Raw genomic sequence first — 12,434 nt, forward strand, 5'->3', positions numbered from 1 at the left:
ATTTAGGCAGAACAGGAGAATTTATTAACTTGACACTGGTATCTCGTAATACTCAAAGACAGAAATACACCTCTATTGCAAAAATAACTGGACCTATGAACTAGGATGTCAGGATACCTTGACACTGCTGTCTCTTTTACTCTTCTTTTTAGTCTCTTACCTTTTGAGTTTTTGACTCTTTTTCTTTTATCTCTCTTAGTAAAAGTGGTTTTATTCAAATAATAAAAACCATACCTATGGATATATTTCAAATAAAATAATAATCTTGTGCCCTTAATAATATCTAAAAAGTCCAAGCATATTTTAAACTGAATAACAAATACGGAATGTCCAATAAACAAAGGAATATAGATTAATCAATACATATTTACAGGTCACTGGTACAACATGTGTTCAAAAATACTGGTGCACCCATATCTCCTATATTACATCAAAATACTACTAATTGCACTCACGATTTATTCTGATAGGCAGTAAGGGACAAAAACATTTAAACATTTTTCCAAAGAGTTACCCAATTACATCAGCAAGTGTTTGAATAATGTTGAATCTTAGTTTGTTTGAACTGCTGTAACAAAATACCATAACATGATAAGCCTATAAACAAGGTAAATTTATTTCTCGCAGTACTGATAATCTGGAAAGTCCAATGTCAAGATAACCAGCAGATTTGGTGTTGGGTGAAGACCCACTTTCTAGTTCCTAGATGGCACCTTTTGGAGTGTCCTCATATCTTGGGAGGGGTGAATAAGCTCTCTGGTGCTTCTTCTATAAGAGCACTAATCCCATTCATAAAGATTCCACCCTTATGACCTAATCACCTCCCAAAGGCCCCCACCTCCTAATACTATCACCTTGATGGTTGAGATTCTAACATATACATTTTGGGATGTCCATTGCATTCTGACTCTGGTCTCCCAAATACACATCCTTCTCACATGCAAAATACATTCGTTTCATCCCAATAGTTCCAAAAGTCTTAACTTACCCCAGCAACAACTCAAATGTCTAAGTTCAAATTCTCATCTACAGATGGATGAGACTCAAGATATGTATAATTCATTGTGAGGCAAATTTCTCTCCAGCTATGAACCAGTAAAATTAAGCATATTCTGTGCTTCCAAAGCTCCATGGTGGGATGGGCATACAAGTATACTCTATCCCACCCAACTCATGGTGGAATAGAGTATACATTTCCATTCCAAAGGGAGAACCAGAACAAAATAAACAATTGGTTCTAATAAGTCCAAAACACAACAGAGCAAACAAAATTAAATCTAAAGGCATAAGAATCAACTTCTTTGGCTCAGTGTTCTGCCCACCAGGCCCACTGGGCTATGGTTCCACCTCCTGGACACATGGAAGTGGAGGTGCTACCTTCCTGACACACTAGGGTGATGATCTCATATTCCAGAATCCTGGAGCAGCAGCTTGGCTCCCATGGCGTTGGGTGGCTCTGTCCCTTCAGTGGCTTTACACTTAGGCTCTGCCTCCACAGTGGTTCTCCATGGTGGCCCTACCTGTATGATAGCTCTGTGCTTGGGTTACGTACCTTCAGTTCTCCTGAGCTGGGATCCTGTGCAGCTGGCACTGTCGCTCTGAGGTCACAGGGCAACCTACTCCCATGACTTTGCTGGGCATTTTCCTAATGGGGACTGTCTATGGTGGTCTTGTGCTCATTGGGCTTTTGCACTTTGGGCTTGTGATGGGGGTAGCAGCCCTGCTGATTTCTGAATTTGCTTTAGGGTCATTCTTTCTTTGTCTTGGACAATAGGGCCCACCTTCTGTTTATATGGCTAACTAATCTCTTTATTGAATTGTCAATTTTTTGGCCATATACTTGGTGTTCTCTCCCAAACACACTGACTTATTCTTTACAATATAGCTGAGCTGTGACTTTTCCAAATCTTTAATTTCTGGTTTTCTTTTGATTGAAAATCCATCTTTAAATCACGTCTCTCTTTATGCATTTTACTATAGGCAGTCAAAAGAAGCCAAGCTGAACCTTCCATACTTTGTTTAGAAATTTCCTCAACCAGATAATCAATTTTATTTCTCACAAGTTCTATCTTTCACAAAACACTGGAACACAAATACAGTTCAACCAGTTTCTTTGCTGTTTTGTAATAAGGATGACCTTTCCTCCTTTGTCCAATAACATGTTCCTTATTTCTGGATCATCTTAATAGCCCTTGCCATCTATATTACTATCAACATTCTGTTCAGTGCACTTAGGTATTGTCTAAGAAGACTGAGGATCTCTCTATAGCTCTCCTCGTCTTCTAAACCCTCACCAGAAGCACTCTTAACTGGTCTTTCATGATGATGTTTGCCCTAGACTAAAACTCAAAACTCTTCCAGCCTCCAATCACTACTCAGTTCCAAAGCCACTTCCATATTTTTAGGTGTTTGTTATAGCAACATACCACTCCTGGTAACAATGTTCTGCCTTGGTCTATTTGGGCTGCTATACAAAATATCATGAACTAGCAGTATAAAAACAACATAAATTTATTTCTCACAGTTATGGAGTATGGGATGTCCAAAATCAAGGCACCGGCATAGTCTGTGTCTGGTGAAGGGCCACTTTCTGTTTCATAGATGGTGCCCACTGACTGTGTCCTCACATGGTGTAAAGGAAAAACGAGCCCTTTGAGGTCTCTCTTACAAGAGCAGTGATGGCACTCATAAAGCCTCTGACCTAGTCACCCTCAATCTCCCTCTCTTAATACCATCATTTTGTGTGTTAAAATTTCAACATTACAAATTTGTGTGGTACATAAACATTCAATCCATTGCAGTTACTTTTCTCTAAGCATGCCAGTTCCACGGCATGCACTAAGATCTGTTTCTATCTCTTTCTTGTGCCTATATGACATATTGTAATCTACAGTTAGGAAATTCCTGGGAATCTAATAGAGCATTAAAAAACTTTATTTTAAAAATATGCCATAGTTGCCATGATGTAGTTTATAAAATATCTTAACAAAATGTTAAGATAAAAATGAGCAAAAAATATCTTTATATATTTTGTGCTATTAGATTAAATTAAATTAGTGAATTTCACTAAGAAAGTCCTCTCATAATCACATATGGCAGTTTTACAATTACCTGTTCATTTGCTAAAATATACTGTACTTATAGAACTATTGACTTATTTTGGCTTTGCCACTTGCTTAAAGCCATAATCCTGTGCAGTTAATATTTGGATAGTTAACTGGGCCAAACTTTCTTATTCTTATTAATTATATTTTTAAAATAAAATATATTTTATTTCCTTTTACCTATCGTATCTATAATAATCAAAAATGGTATTAGTCCATCCAAATTTTATTTCTGCCCATCTAATCTCTAACAGTTGAATCTCCAACATCAAATCTCTAACAGTTCTATTTTTATGCTAAGTTATGCTAAGTTATTTAGTGAATAAGCTTTCAAGACTGTTGTAACTTCATTTGGCTTCATTTGAACTTGCAAGTTTACCAGATTTCTTTTGACTGGTGTTTGCCTTGTGTACTATAGTTGCCCTGAATCCTAAAGACTCGTAAGAATCAACTGGAAATCCAAAAAAAAAAAAAAAAAAAAAAAAATAATAAAAAAAAAAAAAGAACAGAAAAAATGTTTGTTTGGAAGCCTAGGTCATACCCTAGGCCAAGGCCTAGTAGGTTAGTGCCTCTGGGAGGAGGACAGGGATTACACATTTTTCAAATGTCCACAGATAAATCTAACATTTAATTTTGTGACAATCACTGTCCTAGTACATGCTTGCACTTCTTCTTCTTCTGGCACATTTTGCTTAATTGTGTTTCTTATAAAAAGAATGTAATTGCTTTTCAGGATGGATTGTAGGACATTTTATATATTTTATAAATTATAAATTTATATAAAGTATAAATTAAGGTTGGATTCCAATAATTGAATCTCAGGTTTTAAAAATTCCTTTTGTAATTATTTTTTGCCTTTTTTTGTCTTTAAAATTTTCTATTCTTTTATATTTTAAGAGTATGTGGGATAATCATTTGGTGATCTTATTAAGTTCATTTTTTTGGACTCCATTGTTAGAGTCTGTTTCAGTAGATCTGAGATGAGGCCCAGAGCTGTAACTTACTAAACAAATATGGTGGTCCTGATACAGATGCAGATCTAAAGTGACGAGCACTGGCCAAAGGCATACCTTCTTCTATCTCCTTTAATCAGAGCTCAGAAGTTTCCCCATTTGGAAATAGAAATCCCAATGGGAAGGAATTGTTGTTCAGAAAGTTCTTCTTTGCAGCAGTTCTATCTCAGTTACCTCCACTCTATTCCACACTCTGTATAAGGTTGTTTCCTGTTAGAAAAGACTAGAATGTTTGCAACAATAAACATACTTTATTAAACATGAAACAAGAACAATGAGGAGATGTGTACAGACTATAAACACAGCTGTGTTTTCTGGTGAAAATATGCTTCTTATTCTATGCTTTGAGTTTTTTTCTCTCCGACTTGAACATATATTAACTTTGAGAATTCAATCTTGTATACATTTAGGCAGAATCCTTTCCCAGACTCTTCCAAGTCTTTTCCTTTTTGGATATAAGATTTCTAACACACTGATTTTCACGATGTGTGAGTAAGAAAGTGTGCTATGTGAGAAGCGTGTTATCCCAGAATAAACCTTCTGCCAACAATACTTCATTTCACTTTCTTATTTGCTTTAATACAACTATGTTTATATTATATACCTTCTTAAAGTTGTATGTTCAGCATTTCACAATCAAAGTGGTATTTCATTTCTGCCTGAATTAAAAATGTCTCTATTTTAACCTAAATACATGTCTTCTTGAGTTATTATATCACAAAACAGGAAATAAATTGCCTTCACATTTCTTCTAGTCTATTATATTAAATATTATCAACGTATACAGAGATACACATGTTTAGTTCTACCATGAAGAACCGTATTATTCACATTTATAATGAACATACATTTACTTTTGTTAATTTATAAATGTATAATTCTGAGATAATCATGTTATCATGTCAGTTTTAATCAAATGTGATTTTAAAATTAAAATATTTTAAAGTAATTATGACAAAGATTTTAGGACTAAAGAAACTATTTTCACTGTCTGCTAATTTTCAAGATAGATTTTTATTAATAGAGTTCCTGATGAAAGTGCATGCCAAAGGGATATTGATTTTCATGTTCTAATTATGTTCAGTACAAATACAGAACATTCAGTAATGTTTTCCTATATTGTTTAAAATATGTGTTTATGTGTGTGTGTGTATATATATTTATGTATATGTGTGTATCTATAAATGTACATATATAAAAATTATGCTTTAGGCCAGGCACATTGGCTCACGCCTGTAATCCCAGCACTTTGGGAGGCCTAGGTGGGTGGATCACGAGGTCAGGAGATCGAGACCGTCCTGGCTAACACAGTGAAACCCCGTCTCTACTAAAATACAAAAAATTAGCCGGGCGTGGTGGCGGGCGCCTGTAGTCCCAGCTACTCGGAAGGCTGAGGCAGGAGAATGGTGTGAACCCGGGAGGCGGAGCTTGCAGTGAGCAGAGATCACACCGCTGCACTCCAGCCTGGGGGACAGAGCGAGTCTCCATCTCAAAAAAAAAAAAAGAAAAAGTATGCTTTATGCGTGTTGCTGCATAATATTGCTAACTGTAAAAAGTGGAACTGTGCTATCTTAAATAATGGAGAAAGTATAATTTCTCATAACTAATATTAAAATTAATATGTTACGAATATTTGTAGGGGTAAGCTTTACTGTTATAACTTGCGACTTTTTTTTCTTTCAAGAAATAGGCTAGAAAAATTGTAGTGCTGTTACTTTAATAATGCAGAGTTCTTTTATTTATTTATTTATTTATTTATTTATTTATTTCCTTCCTTCCTTACTTATTATTTTCTTTGAGATGGAGTTTTGCTCTGAGGCCCAGGCTGGAGTGCAGTGGCGCGATCCTCCTTCACTTCAACCTTCACCTCCCGGTTTCAAGTGATTCCCCTGTCTCAGCCTCCCAAGTAGCTGGGATTACAGGCGGGGGCCACCATGCCCAGCTAATTTCTCTATTTTTAGTAGAGATGAGGTTTCACCATGTAAGCCAGGCTACTCTCGAATTCCTTACCTCAGGTGATCCACCCACCTCGGCCTCCCAAAGCGCTGGGATTACAGGCATGAGCCACCACACCTGGCTGCAAAGTTCTTTTATACAAACTGATTAAAATAAAATACATGAAAAATCAGTAAATGCAATGAATGAATCCTTTCATTTTTCATGCCAAAATGCACTTTCCTATAATAATATATGAAATTTTACATAAAACAGAACTTATGCATATTAATAAAGAGAGTTTTAGTATATTCTACAGGGTAATCACCACCCACGTTCTGTCAAACTTGCTTACTACTGAATTGAATTTTATTGTTGGCGTAACGAAAAAAGTACAATGACAGTGTGAGAAATGAAAAAAATATGTTGAGCGTTGAATGAGTCAAGAGAGATGGGTTAAATCAAATAATATCAAATATGACAGAAACAGAGTCAAATTAATCCCTCCTACATCCAAGAAAAACGAAACAAAATCAGGAGAGTCAGAAAAGACATGATCTACCAAGAAAATCGGGAAGAAACAATTGTAAACTTAATAAATATTAGTTCAAAATTGGTTTAAAAAAGACAGTGTTGCTAAAAGGATAATTTTTAATTTAAATTTGTCAATACAAGTAGATTCATGTTAATAATGAGGTAATGGTCGTTGGTGTTATAATGGAATGTGCTGTGTAACACTATTCACTATTATTAGTTCCAAAATTGGGATGGCCAACTGAAATGTGGCCCCCTGGGTCATTGAGAATTTATGTTGTTAAGAGATAACCTGTACCTTGCAGCAAGTTTAACATGTAAATCGCAGGCTTGTTTCATCAACCATTTTATTTTTCCTGTGCCTTATGTACTCTGGAAAGCCTATTAAAAAGCAAGTGTCATATACTAATCTATAACATCATATTCCAGGGAAACACAAATTTCCCTGGAATATGATATTGCTATTTTCTATGCCTTCATCTTTGTCCAGAAATTTAGAAGCAAAATCAATGAAATATTACATTACTACTCTCACTAAAGAAATTAAAATTAAAGTGACCTCCTATGATCATCCAGGTTGAACATTTCCTCCAGTGTCTAACGCTTAAAATCTGTTCAGTGACCATCATCCTAATACTGGCTGTTAGAATGAGAAAAAGATGGGCTGATTACTTTGAACATAGTATGTCTAGTTTTCCATTTTGGTGTTGGTCATATATTATTTCACAAAGAGATCTGAATGCTTTGACTGTTTATTGCTTCCTTCTAAAATTTGGCCATTATTACATTTATGATGTAAATTTAATGCCAGATTTTGAGATCTTGACTTTTCAGAATTGACTTTCAGAATTTCAGAAATGATTTTCAGTAATCATTTGAGTGATGCAATTAATCGTTATGCACATCTATGCAAAAGATGGGTAATTTTAGCAGTCCACTCCATTTCTTCTATAATTTGATCATTCCACACACTTATCTTTCTTAAAAAAAAAAAAAAATCTGCCTCCTCTTCTACTCAGATTTAACTGACTGAAGGCAGAGCACAGAGGCTTCATTCTCTTGGTGCTCTTGTGATCTTGTGAACAGTGACAAGGCCAATCCCTTGCCCATTGCCCACAAGTGTAGGCTCATCATTGGTTGCATCTGCAGAGGAACTCAAGCTGAGATGTGCTCAGCTGCTCTTTGCCCTCATGCTGTATTATGCATAGCAGCCACTATGTCCGCCACTGCAGCTTGACTCCCCCCACAACTTACATCGTCTTATGGAGCCACCAAAATTCTGTATCATATACGAGATACCTACAGGATTGTCCGGAGCCATGAGGCCCGGAATTAGCCGACCTCTGTTGCCTGATCTCCGCAAAGCGGAGACAAGATGGCACATTTCCAGGTTCTTCATTATAAACTGTTCCTGCGCGCGCCTAAAGTTTTTCCCGGGCGCGCCTAAAGCTTTTCCCGCGCGCGCCTAAACTGTTCCCGCGCGCAAGCCTTCCCCGCGCGCGCGCAAACTTTTTCGCGCCCAGGAAGATATGCAGCCTAGGGCGCAGGCGCGATCCCGCGCCCGGGAAAATTACAAACCCACGGCGCATGCGCGATTGTAATTTGAGTAAACCCAGCCTCCCCCGTCACCGCCCTGGCCCAACCTCTTCCTCTGCCAGCCTATATAAGGCATTGCACTGCCACCATTAAACGAGACTTGATCAGGCTATTTGTCTTGTCTCCATTTCTCGTGTTTTCTTGTCTCCTCCATTCCCACTCCCCTTCCAGGGTCCGTTCGACTGTCCTGCAGGACGGGACACAGGATAGTGAAGATACTGGGCTAACATTACCTACCCTATTAACAAAATACACAAACAGTTTCATGTTAAAACTCTGTCATTTGTTTCTGAGCTTCTGCGGTGGGGCATACCTCTACTTCAGGCTACCTGTCCTCAGAGTAGACAGTCATACTGGATGGCTAAAGCTGCAGACTCTTCATGGCAGAGTTCTAAGGTCACATCTTTGGAGCTAGTACAGACCTGCCTCCCCTATCCCTAAGTCCTCGGTTTCCCCCATTCTTTCTTCTAAAGGGAAGTAATTATATTACATTTAACGGCAAGAATTTCAATTACTTTTGGACCAACCTAATAGCAAGAGACATTTTCTTCCTGCTTTTTCTCAGAATGTTCCTGCCATCTCTCCCTGTGGCTGGCTCCCTTCTTTCAGCACTCTGTTTCAATGTCAGCTTCCTGGTGCAATCTGCCATGAGCATTGCATGTACAATAGTAGTCCACCACTCACTCCTTATTCTCTTTTTCTGTTACACTTTTCTACCTCACACTTACAACCTAAGACATCATTTACTTGTTTACTTTATTTTTGTCTCCCTTAGTGGGATGTAAATATAAAATAACAGGTATTATTGTTTTGTTTGTTCAGTACTGATTCCTTATCATTTATAAAATATCCAAGCTCATATTAGAGTTCAAAAATTAGTTGGTCAAGAACTTTTGCTTCAAGAACTGCTGCAGGAACATACCAGGAAAGCCTAGAGAATCCACAGACCTTTTGAAGGAAGTGGATTGCTTGTGCAGGACCCAAGAGACAGCTCAAATACCGTGAGTGCCCAAAGTGTGAAAGTGGGAAAGGGGGATCGTCTGCCCCTGAACACACACCTTCAATGGGGAACCTGAAGGTTCAGATCACAGGAAAAGGATTTGACCTTACCTGAAGCTGAGATAATTTAGAGAGCCAAGCTCAATACAGTAGTAGAGGAAACAGTGAGAAGAGTCCTGTGGGCTCTCTGGATCCCCAGGGAAGCCATTTCTGACCTTGTCTTATAGGGGTCCTTGGGGAGGGCTGCCAGAGGAACTGGGAAAAGACTACAGGGAGAAAGAAACCTTTAGCTGAACTTCGTAACAACTCCAAGTGAATGCAAAGATTTTTGGACAGATCTCAGGGGAGGGGGTGAATCTAGTGTACAGAAAGACACAGGCAGGCAGGGAGATATGAAACCTGGAAGCCCTGCTTGCTTTCTCAGCCAAGAGGCTGGTAGCCCAGAGCAAGTTCTCAGCCCGGCTCACCCACTGCTTGGAGACAAACTCAGTGCTGTTGGGGGTCACTGTGGAAGTGACACCGGCCTTTTGGGTTGCATGGGAGCTGCGTGAGGCCTGTAACTGCTGACTTTCCCCCACTTTCCTGGCAACCTGCATGACACAGCAGAGGCAGCCATAATGCTCTTGGGAACAGACCTCCATTGACCTGGCAACCACACCACCATCCCCCGCAAGCAGGTAAAGAGTCTGAATAACATTAGACTTTATTTGATGTGTTCCAAAACTGTGAACACAAAAAGAATACATATAAACTATATAATGTGCACACAAGAAGGGATAAATGAAAATAATTTAAAAATCCATTAATCCAAAAGAAGTCAAAAAAGAAAGAAGAACGTTTTTTAAAGAAGGGTGTAGTGACAAATATGATTCCATAATACATTGTTAGATTTAAGTCTACAGATATCCATAATCATAATAAATGTAAATGGGCAAAATTTTCTATCTATATTACAAAAAATATCTAATAAAATCCTATTTGCATAAAAAAATCTAAAACATAAGGATACAGAAGGGTGAGAAAAGATATATTGAGTAATGTTTAATTTTTGATAAACCTTTATATAGCTTTTACTATGACAGACAATGTAAATAAAGGCAAAACTATTACATGGAATAAAGTTTTCACTATAAAATTCAGATGTTTGACTTATCAAGATGATACGCATTTCTGAACTTGTATAATACCCCAAATCAGTAATAGCTTAGACTGATTGAAGAAGGGAAGCAAGCCTCGGGCATGCGCATTGGAGGACCTGTCTCCTTCTCTACAGTGACCCTTTCTCTATTAGGTGAAAAGAGTCCAGTGGGCCAAGAGGTTGCGCTCAAATGTAGTTAATGTCCACACTCACAACCATGTACTGGTTATGTCTTCTCTAGGTCATATTCCAAGGCCAAGTAGCCTCTTGATTAATTCAGTCTTCTGGAGGACTCACCATAATGGAAGCAGGGATGGAACGCAGCCGAAGCTGTGCTGTTTACATAAGTGAACAGACAGTATGACATGGAGCTGGTGTTGAAAAGAAAGAAAAGGGGACAGAGACCAGATTTCAGGGTCTGATCTGACCCTCCTCATAGGCCCTCTTCCCAGAAAGGAACTTCATGAACTTCATGAAATCCAAGAACTTTAAAAGTTTCTCTGCCTTTCCGGGTCATTAAAATGTAATAATCTGTCAAGGGAGAAGGAGAGAAAATATTTTGTATAAGAGATTATTTGTTACATTTATACATTTTAATATTTAGGTATAGGATACAGCCCTCTACTTCTGCCTCAGACAAATATCAGGGACAGTTTCTGTGATAAATATAGTCTTGATTTTATAAAGCAAAATTAACAGGAGTATATGAAGAGATTAACAAATTTTGCAAAATTTAATACATTTCTCTTTTTTTTTTTTTTTTTTTTGAGACAGAGTCTCGCTCTGTTGCCCAGGCTGGAGTGCAGTGGCAGGAACTCGGCTCACTGCAAGCTCTGCCTCCTGGGTTGATGCCATTCTCCTGCCTCAGTCTCCCAAGTAGCTGGGACTATAGGCACCTGCCACCACACCCGGCTAATTTTTATTTTTGTATTTTTAGTAGAGACGAGATTTCACCGTGTTAGCCAGGATGATCTCGATCTCCTGACCTCATGATCTGCCTTCCTCGGCCTCCCAAAGTGTTGGGATTACAGGCGTGAGTCACTGCGCCCAGCCAACACATTTCTTTTAGTAAATGATAGATCAACTAAATATAACAATCGGTAAGAATTAAACAATTTGGGCTGGGCGTGGTGACTCACGCCTGTAATTCTAGCACTTTGGGAGGCTGAGGCAGGTGGATCATTTGAACTCAGGAGCTCCAGACCAACCTGGGCAACTTGGAGAAACCCCATTTGTACAAAAAATACAAATATCAACCAGGTGTAGTGGCACGCACCTGTAGTCAAAGCTATTTGGGGACTGAGGTATGAGAATCACTTGAACCCTGGAAGCAGAGGTTACAGTAAGCCAAGTTTGCACCACTGCACTGCAGCCTGGGTGACACAGTGAGACTCTGTCTCAAAACAACAACAATAACAAAAATTAAACAATTTGAACAGAATTAGCCAGGATGCTCTCGGGGATACATTTTACAATGTAGATAACAGTTGTGAGGATAAGGAACATAAAACGATTAACTATGGTAATAGTTGCACAGCAATGTAAATGTACTTGACGCCATCAAACTGTACTCTTAAGAACTGTTAACATGGTAAATTTTATGTTATGTGTACTTTACTATAATAAAAATAAATTAAGAAACTTAAAAAATAGCCACAAACTGCTAAGTTATTGATTAAGCCTTAACAAAAGTGCAAGGTCTGCTATTACCTTTTCACCAGCTGACCACAAAAAATAAGTTGTAAATCAGTAAAAACAAACAACCCACTCTCCCCAAAAACAATATATTTGAGAAATTAAAACCTTACTAAATATATGTTATGTATCATTCAATAAAGCGTAGTGAGACTTCGAAAATATTTGGAAAAATAACCACAACGAATACTAAATGTGAAATTTGGGGATTGGAGATAAAATGCAATTGAACACATACACACAGACACATGTATGTATGTTTGTGTGTGCATTTGTATATATGTATGTATATATTTATTTATATAAGTATTTATTTTCAACATAGAAACATCTAAAATTAATTAGCTAGGCTTTCATTTTAAGAAGTTATAACAATTATAACAGAATAAGCCTAAAGAAACAAAATGAGAAAAATTAAAT

This window comes from Rhinopithecus bieti, unplaced genomic scaffold (assembly GCF_001698545.2).
Source record: "Rhinopithecus bieti isolate Rb0 unplaced genomic scaffold, ASM169854v2 scaffold_9996, whole genome shotgun sequence".
NCBI lineage: Eukaryota > Metazoa > Chordata > Mammalia > Primates > Cercopithecidae > Rhinopithecus > Rhinopithecus bieti.